A 21,518-nucleotide genomic window follows, 5' to 3' on the forward strand; every position below is an offset into this window, starting at 1 on the left:
GTCCACATGTCTTTGCTGCCTACCCCAAGGTCTAGCACTGGTACATAGTACAAAAAAAAAAAAAAGTAAAGACCATCAAATTCAGCCATTTGATCCAAATATCCTGAAAGGAGGAAACATTTACAAATAACCCCCAAACTGTTACATGTGATGTGGTTTAGAGTCACATTTTCTGCACCAACATTGCAAGGAATCCCTTCCAAACTACATCTATAGAATTTTTTATAAGGTGCAGATCTGAAAATGCACAATTTGTATATAAGGATTGGGGAAAAAGTGGAACTACTACCTTTCTTACAAATTTTCTCCACACAAAATCTGCAACTAGAGGGGGTATAGGTTTCAAATGTTTAAAAGAAAAAGACAGACAACCCCTTCTCTGGTTGCTAGATCCATTCACTCCAATTTACTCCCAATAACTAATTGACTATAGTGTTCACCCAAATGGTGAACTGCAACTCACTGCAAAGTGTTAGTAGTCCTTTAAAGTGACAAGGTGCCATTTAAAGTGAATATGTGCCAGTGCATCTTAAAAAAACTGTAAATGTAAATAAAGTGATTAATGCTTATAGAGATTTGTTCATAATTAATTAGTTATTGGGAGTAAATTGGAGTGAATCAATCTAGTATTTAAAGACACAGCAACCAGAGAAGGGGTTGTTTTTCCTCTTTTTCTTTTACAGATCTGAAAATGCCACTTTATTATTTTCTGTTGTGGCATTTTAAGAGATTTACAGTCATGCTTATATTTTTAGTAACATGAAAAATATGCCCTACAGCTAGAAAATGTTTTGCATTCCTGCAAATTATACAATTAAAATGTGCCTGTGATTAAAGGTAAAATCTGGTCAATAGAATAAATATATATATAATAGAAAACCACTCACTTGTTGTGCTTCTTATCAATGTGATCTGATGTAGCTGCAGTTAGGTATGCATTAATAACAGGTTCGTTCTTTGTCTTTCCCAGATGAGGTAATTTGTGCTGGTTTACTCAACTTTTCTAAGGTCAAGGAAAAAAAAATCCATATGTTATTGTGATAATGTGGCAACACATCAGCATAAATTCTTCTCTGTAATCAAGTGGTGGGTACTTTGCATGGCTTCAGCAACTTGCCAGAAATTGCCAGTTTTGTCATTCAGTGTCAGGCTTTGTTTGGTGCAAAGAAAAAAAACATTATTCAAAAACAATACACCAATCTCTGCAAGAAAATCAAATTATTCTGACAAATGTAATTTCTTAATCTGTAGATTAATCTTTATCTAAGTACCAGAATACTTAATGTTTTTCTTCAGTTTCTATCTGTAAAGCCGTCAGCTGAGAGTACTCTGCCTTTTTACATCCTCTTCCTGTACTATACGTCAGAGCCAAGAGCCAATATTCCATGCATGCCTGACCAATAGGAGTAAAGCTGCACAAACTATTTAAAACATCAGTTAGTCTCTAATGCCACCTACTGTTCTTTTATGGATAGCTGCAGGTGTTGTGTTTTTTTTCTTGCAAAGAACAGTTATAGTGAGAAAAATTCATAGAAAGACTTTACGAACATATAATAAAACAGCAGCTGTCACTTACACCACCACTAAAAAGTAATTTAGCAGAAAAGTAATGTAGCAGGGTAAGTGTAAATGCCAGCTATAGGCTGGATTTGTTAAGAGGGGGGAGCATTTTCCAATTTAGGAATTTTCCAATTTCCAATTTTCCAATTCCATTTAGGCATAGCCTGGGGGTGGCTTGGGGCTCTTCATGACGAGGGATGTCTGCTTTATGTATGTATGCATAACTTTATCTATATTGTGCTACTAGTATGACGTCACCATATATTTAATTAAAGAGAGGACAAATATAAACATTGCTTTACAAAGTTTAAGCTTCATGTGCTAAAAGATATAGGAGAAAAGGGGTCCCTGACCTGTAGATCTTATGGCATAAGGTTGAGGTCAGAAAGGGTTTGCAGTAGCTATTACATTTGCACAAAGGAATTTTTTTTCTGCAAAGAAATAGATTTTTGCATTGCAAATATTTTGTTCATGTTTTATTACATTCCCCTAGGAAACACTCGCTAGAGTAGCAACTAAAGTGAATAGGAACAGGGATAAAGAGAAATATTATAAGAGCCTTGTACTTGGGGGATTAAACACCTTCTGAGCCACTACTAAGGCTGGATGTTAACCAATACCCCATCTGTAAACATGTCATTATGGAAATAAATATAATAGGAGTCATTAAATGTACTTGTGTCAACATGTGCTCCTTGTACTTTCATATAGTTGTTTGGTGATGCTACCCTCCACCTGCCTCTTTTTCCAAACTATATTACTGGGGTAAATTCACTAAAGTGCGAAATGTCTATTTTGGGTGAAATTTCACCAAAAAGGCAATTTGCAGCTCATTCGCCTATTTATTAACAGGCGCCAGCAAAATTTTGCTGGCGAAGAAGCTCAGCCCTAGGGAAACTTTGCGCCTTTTTGTGCCTTTTCACCAAGCTAATTTTTGGCCAGGTGATGAAGTACAAATTTAGTAATTTACTAATGGATGAACTTTACTCTTCTTCTTTCCTTTTTGCAGTGCAAAATGCAGTGTTTTTCTGTATATAAGTTGTTCATGTAAAACCTATTCTCCCCCAATTTATTTTTACGGTTATTACTGCAACTGACAAGAGAGTGTATTTAATGATTTGTATTTTTTGGTGTTTCTAACCATGTTTTTTTCCTCTAAATCTCTTCACACTTTACAACACTATCCAATAATGTGTACATAAATATTTAATGCTAAATATACTAGCCAAGACAATACTAGACGAGACAACACAGTTCATTCATCTCTCCTATTTTAGGTCATGATTCACAAAGGGTTAGTTGATGTTGTGATGGTCATTAGTTTTAGTATTGTCTTCTCCCGTATTACTTTCTTAACGCCCATAATTGGACCCGCTGCAGTCTGGTTTTCGGCCTGTGCACTCTACTGAGACGGTGCTGTGCAGAGTTACAAATGATCTTCAGGTTGCCAAAGGTCACTTTTATATATAATCCTCTTCGATCTATCGGCTGCATTTGATACGGTCGACCACCCCCTCCTGATGCAAATTCTGCATTCAATTGGTATCCGTAATCAGGCTGCATCCTGGATTTCTTTCTACTTCTTTAACCGTTCATTCACTGTCTCCTATGCTAACAAAACCTCATCTTCAGTTCCTCTTAATGTGGGGGTACCCCAAGGCTCTGTTGTTTTCCCGTTGTTGCGCTGTGAGATCTTACCAGTGGCATGGCGAGTAGCCTGTGCAGGGGCTGCTGCTGTGCTCCGTAAATCAGGCGACATGTACACTAAGTACTGACTGCTAAACGGATCGGATCCTATACTACTCCCTAGACTACTCCCCTAATACTTACTCTACGAAAAATGGGACTTGCAGTTCAGCATATCAGGTAGCGCACTACTTTCTACACGGGTTCTGCTTTCTGTCTTTTTCCCTACTGACATCTTTTTTGATCAGCTAATTGACACATTATTTTCTATTTTTTGTTTTTTACTTTTGCTTTTGTGTTTCAACATTGGAGGCTTGTGTTAAACTAATTCAGGTGAGGACGTCAGCTACTGTATTTTGGCGCCAAGTTTGGTTTAAGTATGGGTCACTTGCTTTGTGTGTTCACTTTGAGAAAGGCTGTAGCCACAGCCGAAACGTTAGTCTGTTCAAATAAATTTTTCCTTTGTAATTTGCTTGCTTTTCTGCACTTATACTGTAATGTCACCCACTGTGACCTATAGCACTTATATTTGCCTATTTGTGTCTGTTAGTTACCCCTCCCATATAGATTGTAAGCTCTACGGGGCAGGGACCTCCTTCATCTTGTGTTTCTGACTCTTATTGCAACTGCACTTTGTATTTATTGTATTTATTGTTGTACTTTGTATTTATCCATTATCTTTAACCCCCCGGTCTGTATTAATGAATTCTACTGTACAGCGCTGCGTACATAAGTAGCGCTTTATAAATAAAGATATACATACATACATACATACACCCAGGCACAATTGGCTCCAACATAACGCGAGTGCCGGCTCCTCATTACATTATATATATATATATATATATATATATATATATATATATATATATTATATATACAGTGGCTTGCAAAAGTATTCGGCCCCCTTGAACTTTTCCACATTTTTTCACATTACAGCCACAAACATGAATCAATTTTATTGGAATTCCATGTGAAAGACCAATACAAAGTGTTGTACACGAGAGAAGTGGAACGAAAATCATACATGATTCCAAACATTTTTTACAAATAAAAAACTGCAAAGTGGGGTGTGCGTAATTATTCAGCCCCCTTTGATCTGAGTGCAGTCAGTTGCCCATAGACATTGCCTGATGAGTGCTAATGACTAAATAGAGTGCCCCTGTGTGTAATCTAATGTCAGTACAAATACAGCTGCTCTGTGATGGCCTCAGAGGTTGTCTAAGAGAATATTGGGAGAAACAACACCATGAAGTACAAAGAACACACCAGACAGGTCAGGGATAAAGTTATTGAGAAATTTAAAGCAGGCTTAGGCTACAAAAAGATTTCCAAAGCCTTGAACATCCCACGGAGCACTGTTCAAGCGATCATTCAGAAATGGAAGGAGTATGGCACAACTCTAAACCTACCAAGACAAGGCCGTCCACCTAAACTCACAGGCCAAACAAGGAGAGCGCTGATCAGAAATGCAGCCAAGAGGCCCATGGTGACTCTGGCTGAGCTGCAGAGATCTACAGCTCAGGTGGGGGAATCTGTCCATAGGACAACTATTAGTCGTGCACTGCACAAAGTTGGCCTTTATGGAAGAGTGGCAAGAAGAAAGCCATTGTTAACAGAAAACCATAAGAAGTCCCGTTTGCAGTTTGCCACAAGCCATGTGGGGGACACAGCAAACATGTGGAAGAAGGTGCTCTGGTCAGATGAGACTAAAATGGAACTTTTTGGCCAAAATGCAAAAGGCTATGTGTGGCGCAAAACTAACACTGCACATCACTCTGAACACACCATCCCCACTGTCAAATATGGTAGTGGCAGCATCATGCTCTGGGGGGGCTTCTCTTCAGCAGGGACAGGGAAGCTGGTCAGAGTTGATGGGAAGATGGATGGAGCCAAATACAGGGCAATCTTGGAAGAAAACCTCTTGGAGTCTGCAAAAGACTTGAGACTGGGGTGGAGGTTCACCTTCCAGCAGGACAACATAAAGCCAGGGCAACAATGGAATGGTTTAAAACAAAACATATCCATGTGTTAGAATGGCCCAGTCAAAGTCCAGATCTAAATCCAATGGAGAATCTGTGGCAAGATCTGAAAACTGCTGTTCACAAACGCTGTCCATCTAATCTGACTGAGCTGGAGCTGTTTTGCATAGAAGAATGGGCAAGGATTTCAGTCTGTAGATGTGCAAAGCTGGTAGAGACATACCCTAAAAGACTGGCAGCTGTAATTGCAGCAAAAGGTGGTTCTACAAAGTATTGACTCAGGGGGCTGAATAATTACACACATCCCACAGAGAGATTGGGGATTGGTAGGTAGTAACCTTAAAACGCTACTCACAAAGGGTTAGGGGATTGGTAGGTAACCTCCACGGCCAGCACCATACCTCAAAAGCAATCCTGTAATCCGGGTTGTCATGGTGACCGCCCCGCTCACTGCCAGCAAGTTCCGAGCTTATCGTGTACACATGTTGAAAAGGACACTCAGTCTCTTAGTGCGGGTATATTGAGGCACACGATATTACCACTCTGTAGTTAGTGGAAATGCAGTACTTACAATCGTGTTCTCCATTATCCACGAGAACACGATTGTAAGTACTGCATTTCCATAATATATATATATATATATATATATATATATATATATATATATACAGTTCAAAAGCTGCACACCAAAAGTCTGGGACGCTACCTGGGTGCCTGGACAGTAAGATAATGTGTACATCAGCAGGAGAGAACGGCACTCACAGGAACTTTTTCACATTGGAGACATCAAAGGCATCATAAGCAGTGAGGTTCTTTATTAGTCCGACGTTTCAGTTCCCACAGGAACTTTCATCAGGGACAACAAAGCTGTTGTCCCTGATGAAAGTTCCTGTGGGAACTGAAACATCGGACTAATAAAGAACCTCACTGCTTATGATGCCTTTGATGTCTCCAATGTGAAAAAGTTCCTGTGAGTGCCGTTCTCTCCTGCTGATATATATATATATATATATATATATATATATATATATATATATATATATATATATATATATATATATATATTGTGGGGGTTCACTCGCTGGTAGGCTGCAAATGAGGCAACTTCACACACCAAGACCGGTGTAAGGGCTTCCTGCCCGCGTTTATTTTCCAGCGGCTGCAGAAGTTTCCCCTCGCAGGGGGTATAAAACAACAGTTTGAACAGAAATATCAAGCCTCCTGGCTAACACAAAAATAAATGCTTCTCTTTCTCCTGAAGCTGAGCAAATCCAGCAGCGTGTCTCTCTCTCACACACACACAGGCTCATCAGCTCCCCTGCACAGGTGTACTACAAATAGGCCTAGGGCCTCCTGAAAAACCTGGCCTATGGATTTGGGAATCCACCCACCCTGCTCTTGCGGATTCCCAGTAAGACCAGCCCCGGATCAACAATTTAAAAAACTGCAGAGAAACAAAGTGTTTCTATGCCCCAAACACTGCTGGTCTCACCTCAGTAAAAATGTCTGAGAATCCGTGGCCCAACATACCTGTTGTCAATCACTTTTCCCCAGGAAACCGGGGACCTTTTTGTCACCATACCACAATATAAATATAAATATATATATATATATATATATATATATATATATATATATATATATATATATATATAAATTGGCCTACCCATACATACATACATACATACATACATACTGCTTATATATCCAGCCAAACAGTTTTCTGTCCCTTTGGCCAGAAAAAGATTTGCCTTTTGTGTCGTGTCTGTATTTTCTTGCTCCACAACATGAATAACTTGCGCGGGGATATTTTATGTGCTGCAGCTGGCATACATATGGAAAACATCAGAAGGCCGAGAATATTTAAGGAAAGATTGGCATTATTCGTGAATTTGTCTGATCTGGAAATTGTTGCGATGTTTTGCTTGAGCCGTCAGGAGATTCTTGATCTATATGACCATTATAAGTGATGACCTTGAACCCATCATTGCTCAAAATTATGCTGTGCCAGGTATGTGTAAGCTGCTATCAGACTTCTACTTTCTAGGTAATGGAAGCTTCCAGCATGTAACATCACAAGTCATGGGAATTAGTCAACCAACATTATCCAGAATTATTGTTGTTATTATTATGTTAAAAGCAATTCTTAAACAAACACACACTTATCTTGGCTTCCCAAATTCCTTCCAAGAATGGCAAAAGGTAAAACTTAGTGGAACATGTACTTGTTCACACAATGTTAATGATTGGGTTTAAAATGAAGTTGCTAGGGTTAAAGTACCATAGAAACAACACACTACATTGACTCATGTCTAATAAAAGTGTCAAGGTGGGTAAAATTACTAATAGATTGGCTGATTAAAAAATAAAGGGTGCTTAATATAAATTGGCCTAAACACCTAACACAAAAGAAAAAGTATTTTAGAATAAAATAGTGTTGCATACACCCACCTTTTTATATCAGCCAAACGTTTCCGACATGTCTTTATGGTCGATTTTGACAGCTCTGACTGCTGATTAGACTTCAGTCCGTAAGAGTGTTTTGCAAACCATGGAAGTGCACTGGGAACCTTACTGGAAAGCTTGGCCCAGTGCTTTACAACATTATGGACTAAAGCAGTGTTTTCAGCGAAAGAAAAATAAACACCCCTATGGGCCTTTTCAGAAATATGTGGATCAAGGGGTACTGCAGAAGGAGTTGAGGCATAAGAAGTTGAGGCACAAGGAGTTGAAACAAAAGGAGCTGAGGCACAAGGAGTTGTTGCTAAAGGAAGTGCTGCTGAACTGGGTCCCTCAACAGGGTCAGAGGTGGCATGAACATGTACAGAAGGAAGAGTGTTGAAGTTTACCTTACCACTCAAGGAAGAAGATCTTGTGCGGCGCGGAGCAGGATGACAAGTGCTTTGAGCAGGGCAATGTTGACCTAGGAAATTAGAGGAAATGAAAAAGGAATGCACACTTGCACCCAGTTCAGCAGCATTACAAAAATACACCACACACAAGTCCTATATACCCTACTAATTAATTTACAATGGAATTAGGACGTAAGCAAATTTTTGCGCCAAAGAAGTAAACGTTTGCACCAGTCTTTCGCCCAGACGAAAGATCGCTGAAGTTAATATGCCTGCATTAGTTTCCTGCGACGAAGATTTGCATTTTGATGATTAAGCGTAGATGCTGCGAAATTGCATGAACTATGGCAAAACTTTCCGAGACAAAGCTTCAATGGTAGCCTCAGTGTTAATTGTCAGTGCAGATGTGCCAAATGAAGAATCACTGGCAACCAAGTCATTAAAAAGGCCTGTAAAGAAACCAGTGTGGAAAACCCATACTCCAAATTTAGTGGGTGTCAACCTGAGAAAAAATGTAATGTGCAACACATGACCTACTTACCAGGCCTATGACAAGTAAGGGGTTAACAACTGCACTGGCAAAAAAGCACGTGGCATGTGCGGTAAAAGTATCTCACTTCCTCCTACCCTTCATTTGAGGGTCTAAGTGACTTAAGCGTCACAGCGTGACACCAAATAAGCATATACATTGGCTCCAAGAGTTTAAGCCAACATTGAACAACTACAGATTCCTCCAGAGATATTGATATACCGTATATACTCGAGTATAAGCCGATCCGAATATAAGCAGAGGTACCTAATTTTACTGGAAAAACGTATTGACTCGAGTATCAGCTTAGGTTGTAAAATGCAGCCGCTACTGCTAAGTTTCAATAATCAAATAAATAACAGATAAATACACCTTGTGTCTCAACCCTTTCTCCTTGTAGATTGTAAGCTCTTTTGGGCAGGGCCCTCCACCTCTTGTATCGGTTATTGATTGATTTATATGTTACTCTGTATGTCCAATGTATCAAACCTACTTATTGTACAGTGCTGCGGAATATGTTGGAGCTTTATAAATAAATGTTAATAATAATAATAAATATATAATAGATAACTTTAGGGAAAGAAAAATGCTACAGCAGCAGACAAAAGCAAGTTTGGAAAGGCTAAAGAAGCTGCCATACTAGTTATCAAGTACTTGACACAGTTCACGTGAGGGGTTGTCCTCAGTGGACCCCAGTCCCAGTACAAGTCCCACCACAGTACTACAATAGTAGTTACTAGACCTTTTTGACATTAGAACTAAAAGCAGTTCTAATGTGTAGCACTGGCTCTTTCTGAAAGCACAGACTCAGGCACGATGCACTGAGATGGCTGCCTACTCCTACCAATATTACAACAATACTTTTTCACTAACTAACTAATTCTATTACTAAGACGCATAAGATGTAATGGGATCTACCTTATTCATGGGGCACAGAAACCTTTTAATGTAAGGTTTGTGTTGTGCACATGAAGCTCCTAGTTCACCAAAATCAAGACTGTGCCACCACTAGTAGTAATTTACTTATAAAGAACTACTAACAAAAAAAAACCTTCAAGCTCTTGAAAAATGCACTGGGAATATACAATCTGACTGTTCTGTTGATGCTTATTTTACCTATTTTTTATTCAGTTTCCAAGTTAATACATCCCTCCCAAATCATAGTCAGCATTTCTTTTATTTACCTTACAACACTGAATAATTATCTCCTGAAACGCGAGTCAGCGTGTATGCGCTCCCATAGACATGCGTTCATCCAGGGCGGTGCGGCCATGGGGGGGGGGGGTTGTGAGCGCTCACACAAGGAAGTGTAACATCAGCAATTGCTACAGCAGATGCTACACTTCTGTGGCTGTGCACAAGGGGCGTTACATCAGCATCTAAAAGTGTTTTACTGTATATACCCGAGTACCCGAGTATAAGCCGAGGCTTACTTTTTCAGCACTTTTTTAAGACTTCACACCCTAACTGCCAGTCCCCCCTCCCATGCTTTTTCTTTGCCTTGCTCTAAGCAGTGCTGTCCAACTGGTGTCCCACAGACCCCCTCTGTGTGGCCCCCCCCACCTGTATGGCTGCTGTGATTGCTTAACTTTGTGTAAGCTTTAAATCAGCGGTTTTCAACCTGTGGGTCGGGACTCCTTTGGGGGTCGAACAACCCTTTCACAGGGGTCGCCTAAGACCATCGGAAAACACATATTTCCGATGGTCTTGGGAATAATTTTATGGCTGGGGGTCACCACAACATGAGCAACTGTATTAAAGGGTCGCGGCACTAGGAAGGTTGAGAACCACTGCTTTAAATGGTATCAGGGGCTGTAATCCCCTGGTGTTGTTCACACCTTTTATTCCCTGCATTGTTCACACCTCAGGCTCAGGCTTTAAGTGCCCACATTGTTCACCTGTTCACACCTCACAGAGCATTGTGTCACTGTATGTACTGGGTACAACTTGTACTAAGAGCTGTATTCCCTCATTTGCTAAGTATCCATCCAGCCTCTTATTAAAGCTAAATAATGTATCAGCCAGCACGACTGATTCGGGGAGGGAATTCCACAACTTCACAGCTCTCACAGTAAAAAATCCTTTCCGAATATTTAAATGGAACCAGCTTAGTTGCCCTTCTCTGGACCCTCTCTAACTCAATAATGTCCCGTTTGAGCACTGGAGACCAAAACTGAACAGCATATTCTAGATGGGGCCTTACCAGCACTCTGTAAAGGGGAAGAATAACATCCCCCCTCCAGTGAATCTATACCCCTTTTAATACAGCTCAAAACCTTGTTCGCCCTTGCAGCTGCTGCCTGGCATTGCTTGCTACAGCCAAGTTTATTATCTACAAGGACTCCAAGGTCCTTCTCCATTATGGATTTGCCTAGTGCAGTCCCATTAAGGGTATAAGTGGCTTGCATATTTTTACATCCCAGGTGCATGACCTTACAAGGTAAAACAAGGTATTTACTACAAGTCCTTTCACCTATTTTTGTTTAACTGTTCTTTTAACTGGGAGAATGAGTGGTAGCAACATTGAAGGTCTGACACAGTGCACAGCCTGCCACATGTATGCAGTTGTGGAACAACAGTTCCAAAGTGCATACCTCTGTTGTGGATGTGAGCGAATTGCCACTTTAGAGGCTCGCGTTAGAGCACTAGAGGAACAAGTTGCAACACTGCGTTCAATCAACAATCTTGAGAGGAGTCTCTTGCTAACTGAACAAGAGCTAGCGGGGTCAGATAGTATGGGGGGAGGGGGGCAGCAAAAGGATGATAGGGCAGTAAGCTGGGTGACAGAAAATCTAGTGTGGGTAAAAGGAAATGGGAGGCTGCTCCAGGGTTTGCGCATCCCAACAGATTTGCCAGATTGTGTGAAGAAGATGGGAGTGTGAACTCTGGACTAAATGACAACTAATGACAACTTTTTATTTCAGGCGGTTCAAGAACCTACTAGGAATGACTCTATTTTGGACCTGGTGAGATCTAATAATAATGAACTCATCTCTAACATTTGTGTGGGTGAGCATCTGGGGAACAGTGATCACAACATGGTCTCCTTTAAGATAATGCTGCAGAGACAGCTCTATAAGGGAGTAACTAAAACGCTCAATTTTAGACGTGCAGACTTTGCCAGTATAAGGGCATCTCTGCAATGTGTCAACTGGGAAAGGCTTTTCATGGGGTTAGACACAGAAGGAAAATGGAACATCTTTAAAACATTGCTTTGCAGGTATACGCAACAGTATATCCCCCTTGTAAGCAAGGAGAGGCATCGCAAAGCAAAACCTTTATGGCTGAATAAAGGTGTTAGTGTTGAGGTTGGTAAGAAAAGATGTGCTTTTAGGGCATTCAAGTTAGCTGGGACAGCAGAAACTTTCATCAGGTACAAGGAAGCAAATAAAGCATGCAAAAAAGCTATCAAGCAAGCTAAAATAGAAATGGAAAGGGATATTGCAGCTAGGAGTAAAAAGAATCCAAAATTATTTTTTAATTATGTGAATAGTAAAAAAAAATGAAGCAAGTAGGGGTGGGAACCTTATTATCATGGGGGGGTAAGTTGGTTGATGAGAACGGGGAAAAAGCTGAAATTTTGAACTCTTATTTTTCATCTGTCTATACATCTGAGGAGCCAGATAATGAAGGCTTCCCTTTTAATATGCCCAGTTCTAGTAATTTAGCTACTGACGCATGGGTCACTCGGGAGGAAATTCAAGAGAGACTTGAACATGTAAAGGTAAACAAAGGTCCAGGGCCCAGGGCTGGATTCATCCCAGGGTATTAAATGAGCTGAGCGCTGTGATTGCCAAACCTCTTCACTTAATTTTTCAGGATTCATTGAGGTCTGGCATGGTGCCGAGAGACTGGCGGATTGCTAATGTGGTGCCGTTATTTAAAAAGGGATCCCGTTCTCAGCCTGAAAACTATAGGCCTGTTAGTCTGACATCAGTAGTTGGAAAAATTTTGGAAGGGGTAATAAGAGATAGGGTACTTGAATACATTGCAGTTCACAATACTATTAGTTTGTGCCAGCATGGTTTTATGCGTAACAGATCTTGCCAGACTAATTTAGTCGCCTTTTATGAGGAGGTGAGCAGGAACCTCTATGCTGGAATGGCAGTTGATGTCATCTACTTGGACTTTGCTAAAGCGTTTGATACAGTACCTCACAGAAGGTTAATGATCAAATTAAGGAATATTGGCCTAGAACATAATATTTGTAATTGGATAGAGAACTGGCTGAAGGATAGAGTACAAAGAGTGGTGGTAAATGGAACATTTTCTAATTGGACCAGTGTGGTTAGTGGAGTACCGCAGGGGTCAGTCCTTGGTCCTTTGCTTTTTAACTTGTTTATTAATGACCTGGAGGGGGGCATAGAGAGAACTGTTTCTATTTTTGCTGATGACACAAAATTGTGCAAAACTATCAGTTCCATGCAGGATGTTGCCGCTTTGCAGAGCGATTTGACAAAATTGGAAAACTGGGCAGCAAACTGGAAAATGAGGTTCAATGTTGATAAGTGCAAAGTTATGCATTTTGGTATAAAATAATATAAACGCGAACTATCTACTGAATGGTAGTGTGTTGGGGGTATCCTTAATGGAGAAGGATCTAGGGGTTTTTGTTGATAACAAATTGTCTAATTCCAGGCAGTGTCATTCTGTGGCTACTAAAGCAAATAAAGTGCTGTCTTGTATAAAAAAGGGCATTGACTCAAGGGATGAGAACATAATTTTGCCCATTTATAGGTCCCTGGTAAGGCCTCACCTTGAGTATGCAGTGCAGTTTTGGGCTCCAGTCCTTAAGAAGGATATTAATGAGCTGGAGAGAGTGCAGAGACGTGCAACTAAACTGGTTAAGGGGATGGAAGATTTAAACTATGAGGTGAGACTGTCGAGGTTGAGGTTGTTTTCTCTGGAAAAGAGGTGCTTGCGAGGGGACATGATTACTCTGTACAAGTACATTAGAGGGGATTATAGGCAGATGGGGGATGTTCTTTTTTCCCATAAAAACAATCAACGCACCAGAGGTCACCCCTTTAGATTAGAGGAACGGAGCTTCCATTTGAAGCAGCGTAGGTGGTTTTTCACGGTGAGGGCAGTGAGGTTGTGGAATGCCCTTCCTAGTGATGTGGTAATGGCAGATTCTGTTAATGCCTTTAAGAGGGGCCTAGATGAGTTCTTGAACAATCAGAATATCCAAGGCTATTGTGATACTAATATCTACAGTTAGTATTAGTGGTTGTATTTATAGTTTATGTATGTGAGTGTATAGATTGGTAGGTGTGGGTTAGGTGTGCTGGGTTTACTTGGATGGGTTGAACTTGATGGACACTGGTCTTTTTTCAACCCTATGTAACATTAAATCTCATTTGCCACTTAGCCGCCCAGATTGCCAGTTGGTCAAGATCCTGCTGCAAGCATGCCACATCCTGGATAGAATTGACTGGTCTGCAGAGTTTTGTGTCATCTGCAAACACTTATACATTGCTTGTAATACCCACCCCTAAGTCATTTATGAACAAGTTAAACAAAAATGGACCCAGTACAAAACCCTGAGGGACCCCACTGAGAACCTCAGTGCAATGAAGGAGAAACAGCCAGAGCCCTCACAAAATGGCGCTAAAAGCAGCACAAGCACTGATCCTCAGACATATACAATTTTCCCAAATACCTCAGAACAAAATGGGAAAAACACTCAGCCTGTTACGGAAGGTAAACTTAAAGAGAACAAGGCAGAGTAAACAGTCACTGCTCATAATCAAGTAGTTGATATTTGTACTTCTCTCGAGGAAGATATAATCTCACTACAGAAGATAGATCTCGCAGAAATAACATATGTTACAGAGGTATTCCTGAGGAAATTAAAGGGCAAGACTTGATATTTTTCCTCAAAATTCTAACTTCCACAGTATTGCCACAAACTCCAGAGCATTTATTAACCTTTTATCGTATACGGAATGCTCCAAACATGGCACCTTGTGACACAATTGCACGGTTTCATTTCTATCAAATAAAAGATGCTTTTTTAAGAGAACACAGAAATGCAAAAGACCTTCCAGCACAATTTAATATTCTTATTATATTATATATTTAATTAATTTTCCAATACATATAATGTTTTTTATACCCAGTATACTATATTGTTTTAACCTAGCTTCAGGGTCAGTAACTCACAATATTATTGGTGACTATGGATTTATTGAAATTGATTTCCCTTAATGGGAAGTGACAACGCCACATTTAAATGGTATTTTTAAATGGGGAAGGTATTTGATTTTGATTTGTAAGCTGAATAATGAACTCTTCACTTTATGCAATCTTTATGCCCACAACTCATCACAAATTAATTTCTTAACCCCTCTTTTTAATAAAATTGCCAAACAGCAAAGAGGGTTTACTGTAATAGATGGAGATTTTAATTTCATACTAGATCCTAATTTATATACTACCTCTACTTCTAATAAATCCCAACCTCAGCGTGCAGAATTTATAGGGTTGATGGTCATGCCATCAATAGTAATGGTGAAAGGAGGAAGAGGAGAAGGGCTAGGTTTGGGTGGGAACACCATGAGCTCTGTTTTAGCTAGGTTAAGTTTGAGGTGGCATTGGTTCATCCAGGAGGAGATAGCCAGGAGACAGTTAGCAATCTGGGTTTGAACATCAGTGGTTAGTGCAAGGGTGTCTAAATATATCTGGATGTCATCTGCATATAAGTGATATTTAAGCCCAAAAGAAGAAATAAGGTCTCCTAAAGAGAGAGTGTACAGGGAGAACAACAAAGGACCAAGCACAGAGCCCTGAGGCATCCCCACACTAAGCTGAACTGGGGTAGAGGATATGTTAGCAAGAGCAATAGAGAAGGAGCAGTTAGAGAGATAGGAAGAGAACCAGGATGCAGCCTGATCCCGGATACCCAGAGAATAGAGAATTTGCATAAGGACAGAATGGTTGACGGTATCAAAAGCAGAGGAAAGGTCTAGGAGGATCAGGACTGAGTACCGTCCATTGGCCTTGGCAGTCTGGAGATCATTTGCCACTCTACATAAGGCCGTCTCAGTGGAGTGCGCAGGCCGAAAACCAGACTGCATAGGGTCCAGCAGATTATGGGTGCAGAGGAAGTTAGTGACAAGAGAAAAGACAAGACGTTCCAGGAGTTTAGAGGCTAGGGGCAGGAGAGAGACAGGATGGTAGTTAGAAAGGCAGGATGGATCCGGTGTAGCCTTTTTAAGAATGGGTTTGACACATGCTTGTTTGAATAGAGAGGGAAAAGTACCAGAAACCAGAGAGGAATTGAATATGTGGGTAAAAGCTGGAGTAAGGGCAGGGGCACACTGTTTTAGTAGGGATGAGGGCATAGGATCCAGTGAGCAGGTAGTAGGCGGAGAGGATTGGAGAAGCTGAGAAACTTCAGACTCTGTTATGATATTAAAGGAGCTGAATACAGAAAGAGGAGATTTGGGAAGGTTAAGATTACTGGTATCTGAAGGTTGGGAAAATTGTTTGCGGATAGAATCGACCAGCAAAGTCCTGGGGCGTGTAACCAGGATCAGAGGAAGCACAGAAGGAGGAGAGGTTATAACTAAGAGATAGAATACACCAGGGATCCCCCAACCCGTAGCTCACGAGCAACACCAATCTTGATGTTGCTCTCGTAGGCCTTCCAGCAGGTGTCCATTAACGTTCCCTTCTCCCTAGCAAAGCATGTGAAAGTTACAGACCCAGCACAATCCTTTCTCCATAGCCCCCAGCAAATAAAGTGTGATTGTGATCGGCCCTCCTGTCATATCCAGTTACAACAGCACAATCTTTTCTCTCCCTCCCTTTCCAGCGCCTCCTGCTCCCTCACTTGTGATCGCACCTCAAATTCAGCAGAGAGCAGGAGAATCGGGAAAGAGTCGCAGAGAGAAGATCATGCTGCTATAACTCACTGCTGGATCCCACAAGTGAGGGGGGGGCTAGAAAGGAGGGTGAGCCTCCTGTCATATCCACTTACAACAGCACAATCTTTTCTTTCCCTCCGTTCCCAGCCCCTCCTGCTCCCTCACTTGCGATCCTGCCTCCTGTCAAATTCAGCAGAGAGCAGGAGGGGCTGGGAATGGAGGGAGAGAAAAGATTGTGCTGTTGTGACTGGATATGACAGGAGGACCTATAACAATCATGCTGGGGACTTTGTAATATATTATTTGCTGTGGGCTAGGGAGAAGGGATTGTTGGAAAAAAAGGTGCTGGGAATGGATCGAGAGAAAAGATTGTGCTGCTATAAATCACTGCTGGATTTAACAGGAGGCATGATCGCAAGTAAGGGAGCAGGGGGAGCTAAGAAGGATGAGAAAAAGATCTGGATCAGTCCTGTGAGCCTCCTGTCAAATCCAGCTGTGAATTATAACAGCACAATCTTTTGAGTTATAGCTCCTCCACTGAATTTTTTTTTCAGTTTTGCCAGCCCCAGCACAATACTTTTCTGGTAGGCCATCCCAGTGACCCCTCCTTCTCAGCCCATGCCACTGCTGTGCCAAATTTAGTATTTCACATTCTCTGTCACCCATTACCTTTTTGTACAAATCTTGCTGCCCAATCTTTTTTGTGCCACCTGCTCAACCACTTATATCACTGTACCAGAAATATGTTTCCAAAAAGTTCCACAGCTTACATTTCTTTTATTCCTCTGTGCCATTTTCCGTTCCACAATCTCATCTACCTGTTTGTTCCTGCCATTCTCTCTCATCTATATTTCCTTGCTGCTTCTGTGCCATACTGCTTCCCATCTGTACCCTCAAGAGCTCCAGTGTGCCATACTGCCTCCCATCTGTACTCTTAGTACTCTTGTGTGCCATACTGCTTCCCATCTGTACCCTCAGAGCTCCAGTGTGCCATACTGTTGTTCCAAAACTGCATACATATAGTCAAACCTTCAATCTTGCTGCCACTTATTCTCCCAGTTACAAAAACAGTTAAAACTAGAGCCAGCACTTCAAGAGCAATCACTTAAAGAGCACAAACCACCAGAGCAAGCATTGGTTCTATTAACCCTTTAAGTGCCAGCCGAATTCGTCATTTCGGTTCCCCCCAGTGCCAGACGTTTTTTAAGCATTTTGTACTCATTCGCTTTAACAATGTTTTTTGGTAGGAAAACCTCCATGAAACTAGGGAAATTATATATCGTTTTTTTCGTCACTAATTGGGCTTCGACATACATACCAAATTTTATAACTTTTCTGGAGATATGATGTGTATTTTGGGTGAATTATGTAAAAAAAAAAAAAATTATGAAAAATTTCTGTATATTTTGAGTTTTTTTTCCATAGAAAAGTTAATTTTACACACTTTTGTTTGTTGTTTGTAAAAGCCCTGATACTCCCAAGTCCAACGATACCAAATATGTGGTGGTACCCCACAGTTCCTGTCCAGAAGTAACCCCCAAACTAAAGAAATACTTTGTACAATATCACACCAGAACAAAGCGGAAAAGCACTTGTAACAGTTGATGCAGCATAACTTATATGTAAATCTAAAATATCCCCTCATGTTTGGTATCTTTAGAAACTAGAGACCTTCAGGTTTCTAGGTGCAATGTAGTTTTCACTCAAAAGCCAAATACCTTTTGTCAGTGCATTGTGAAATTTGGAAGTTTTTTTGACATTTTTTTTTTTTTCTAAAACGTAAACTTGGAAGCATGATCAAATGTGGATTTGACAAAAAAAAATCTCATTAAAATTTTCTAACAAAGGCAAATTTGAAAGACAAATTTCTACTGAATAAACTGATGCCCCATATGTATGGGTGCACATAAAGACATGGGCACCAAACACTCCAAAGCAGGGGCAATGCACAAGGGCAATTACAGCTAAAAATGTGGGTGCTGTGCTCTATGTGCACTACCTGCAGTTTTTCAGTGTTAACCCCCCCTACCTGTAAAATAACCCCCACAAACTATATATGTCACCTTCAGCTATTCAGAGACACCACTCTCCTCTTTCTACATGGAAAATTGTGGCCGCAGTCCCTTGCAGAAGTAAGCGCATTGGTCAGAAATCAAGGAAAAACCAGATACAAACCTAGATTTCTCCCCAAAATCTCCATGGCAACTACCAAAAACTTACTAAACATCAATCTGCAAGTTCCCCTGAATAAAACGATACCCCATATGTATGGGTACACATAAAGACGTGGCCACCAAATGCCCCAAAACAGGGGCAATGCATAATAATGGGGCTGCAATTTATGTGCACATCTCAAAGCTTTTCAGACAAAATTGCCCCTTACCTGTGAAAAAAACCATATAAACTGTATATTGATTAAAAATAGACAACTTCAGCTATTCAGAGATACCACTCTTCTCTTTCTACATGGAAAATTGTGGCCGCAGTCCCTTGCAGAAGTCAGCGCTTTGGTCAGAAATTAAGGAAAAACCAGATACAAACCTAGATTTTGGTCAGAAATCAAGGAAAAACCAGATAAAAAAACCTAGATTTCTCCCCAAAATCTCCATGGCAACTACCAAAAACTTACTAAACCTCAATTTGCAAGTTCCCCTGAATAAAACGATACCCCATATGTATGGGTGCACATAAAGACGTGTCCACCAAATGCCCCCTAACAGGGGCAATGCATAAGGGGGGGGCTGTGCTCTATGTGCTCTACCTGCAGTTATTTAGTCTAAACACCCCCATACCTGTGAAATAACCCCCACAAACTATATATTTCCAAAAAGTGCACACCTTCAGAGACACCACTCTTCTCTTTCTACATGGAAAATTGTGGCCACAGTCCCTTGCAGAAGTCAGCACTTTGGTCAGAAATCAAGGAAAAACCAGATACAAACCTAGATTTCTCCCCAAAATCTCCATGGCAACTACCAAACACTTACTAACCATTAATCTGCAAGTTCCCCTGAATAAAACGATACCCCATATGTATGGGTGAACATAAAGACGTGGCCACCAAATGCCCCAAAACAGGGGCAATGCATAAGGGCAATTTCAGTTGAAATTTTGGGGGCTGCGCTCTATGTGCACTACCTGCAGTTTTTCAGTGTTAACCCCCCCTACCTGTGAAATAACCCCCACAATCTATATATTTACGAAAAGTGCACACCTTCAGCTATTCAGAGACACCACTCTTCTCTTTCTACATGGGAAATTGTGGCCGCAGTCCCTTGCAGAAGTCAGCGCTTTGGTCAGAAATTAAGGAAAAACCAGATACAAACCTAGATTTTGGTCAGAAATCAAGGAAAAACCAGATAAAAAACCTAGATTTCTCCCCGAAATCTCCATGGCAACTACCAAAAACTTACTAAACCTCAATTTGCAAGTTCCCCTGAATAAAACGATACCCCATATGTATGGGTGCACATAAAAACGTGGCCACCAAATGCCCCCAAACAGGGGCAATGCATAAGGGGGGTCTGTGCTCTATGTGCTCTACCTGCAGTTATTTAGTCTAAACACCCCCCTACCTGTGAAATAACCCCCGCAAACTATATATTTATGAAAAGTGCACAGCTTCAGCTATTCAAAGACACCACTCTTCTCTTTCTACATGGAAAATTGTGGCCGCAGTCCCTTGCAGAAGTCAGCGCATTGGTCAGAAATCAAGGAAAAACCAGATACAAACCTAGATTTCTCCCCAAAATCTCCATGGCAACTACCAAAAACTTACTAACCATAAATCTGCAAGTTCCCCTGAATAAAACGATACCCCATATGTATGGGTGCACATAAGTACATGGCCGCCAAACCTGAAAATGCATAATATTGGGGCTGCACTCTATGCACCCCTTTTTTTTTTGCCTGCACCCGAATGAATGGAATACGCTCGGGTGCAGGCACATGTAGCCCATATATGCATGAAAACGCGTGAGAATGCAAAGTCTCGCGTTTTCATGCGTATATCGGCTACATGTGCCTGCACCCGAGAGTATTCCATTCATTCGGGTGCAGGCACAAGTAGCAGGCGTAGGGCTGAATTTTCGGCAAGCGTTTTTCCACTTGCTGAAAAAATCAGCCCTACACCATGTGTGGCATCAGCCTAACCCTTGGCAATAGAAACTACCAGAACAATCTTAGCACCTCTGGACCTTTCTAGAACAACTGAAATCAAATGAAGTTAAAATGGAATAAAACCACTAAAAGCAATCAAAGAACAATAATTGCAATGAAATCGGTGGTCAGAGCCCTGGATCCACCAATGTCACTGCAAAAGCAACCTTTTTGGGGCACTAAATACACAATAAAGAACAATGCAAAGATAAAACACCATAAAATCAGTAAATTCAAATAAAAACCACTCAAACCAACAGAAGAACAATTATTGCAATGAAATCGGTGGTCAGAGCCCTGGATCCACCGATGTCACTGCAAATTCAGCACCCAATAGCAATACAAAAGTTACAGTGCAATAGAATAATTCAAAAACAGAAATCAATTATGAAAATGCAAAAAAAACACTAAAATGCAACCAAATAAATCAGATAATTATAGAGCAAGATCAGAAATAAAGTTTTAGTAAAAAGAAAAGACTGCCAAAGAAAGCAAAGAAAGAAAGAAAAGAAAGAAAGAAAGAAAGAAAAAAAAAAAAGTGTAAGTGTAAGTGTGTGTGTAAGTGTCTGTGTGTGCTTGGGAAAGTTGTAAATAAGTGTGTATGTGTGTAAAAGTGTAATAATGACAAAGATAGAAGAAGAAATGGAAAAAAAAAAAAAAAATTTTAGACAGTTGAGATAGAAATAAGCAAAATAAACAGTGGTTAGAGAGTTGTAGTTCAGCTTACACAATGCAGGCAGGCGATCAGGGCGACCAATCCAGCAGGAAGGCAGCAGGAAGGCAGCAGGGGGGCTCCAGCAGTCTCACGTGGCAGCAGGAGTGAAGAGGCGACGGCGGGGGCGGCGACAATTAAAGGGACAGCAGTGGACACGTCATCAAT

The 21,518-nt window shown here is 40.8% G+C and overlaps 1 protein-coding gene across 8 annotated transcripts in view; it reads right to left on the reverse strand.

Moving 5' to 3' along the window:
* smpd2 (sphingomyelin phosphodiesterase 2) overlaps nucleotides 1–21,518 on the reverse strand; it is a 108,409-nt gene that overhangs the window by 83,940 nt on the left and 2,951 nt on the right. For 3 of the 8 annotated variants that reach the window (XM_031895683.1, XM_012955841.3, XM_031895682.1), the window contains exons 1-2: nucleotides 1,272–1,356; nucleotides 888–1,003 (exon numbers count right to left, since the gene is read on the reverse strand). The gene's annotated coding sequence lies outside the window, so the exon portion shown is untranslated. 8 annotated transcript variants of the gene reach the window in all.

Source organism: Xenopus tropicalis, chromosome 2 (genome assembly GCF_000004195.4).
Source record: "Xenopus tropicalis strain Nigerian chromosome 2, UCB_Xtro_10.0, whole genome shotgun sequence".
In the NCBI taxonomy this organism is placed as follows: domain Eukaryota; kingdom Metazoa; phylum Chordata; class Amphibia; order Anura; family Pipidae; genus Xenopus; species Xenopus tropicalis.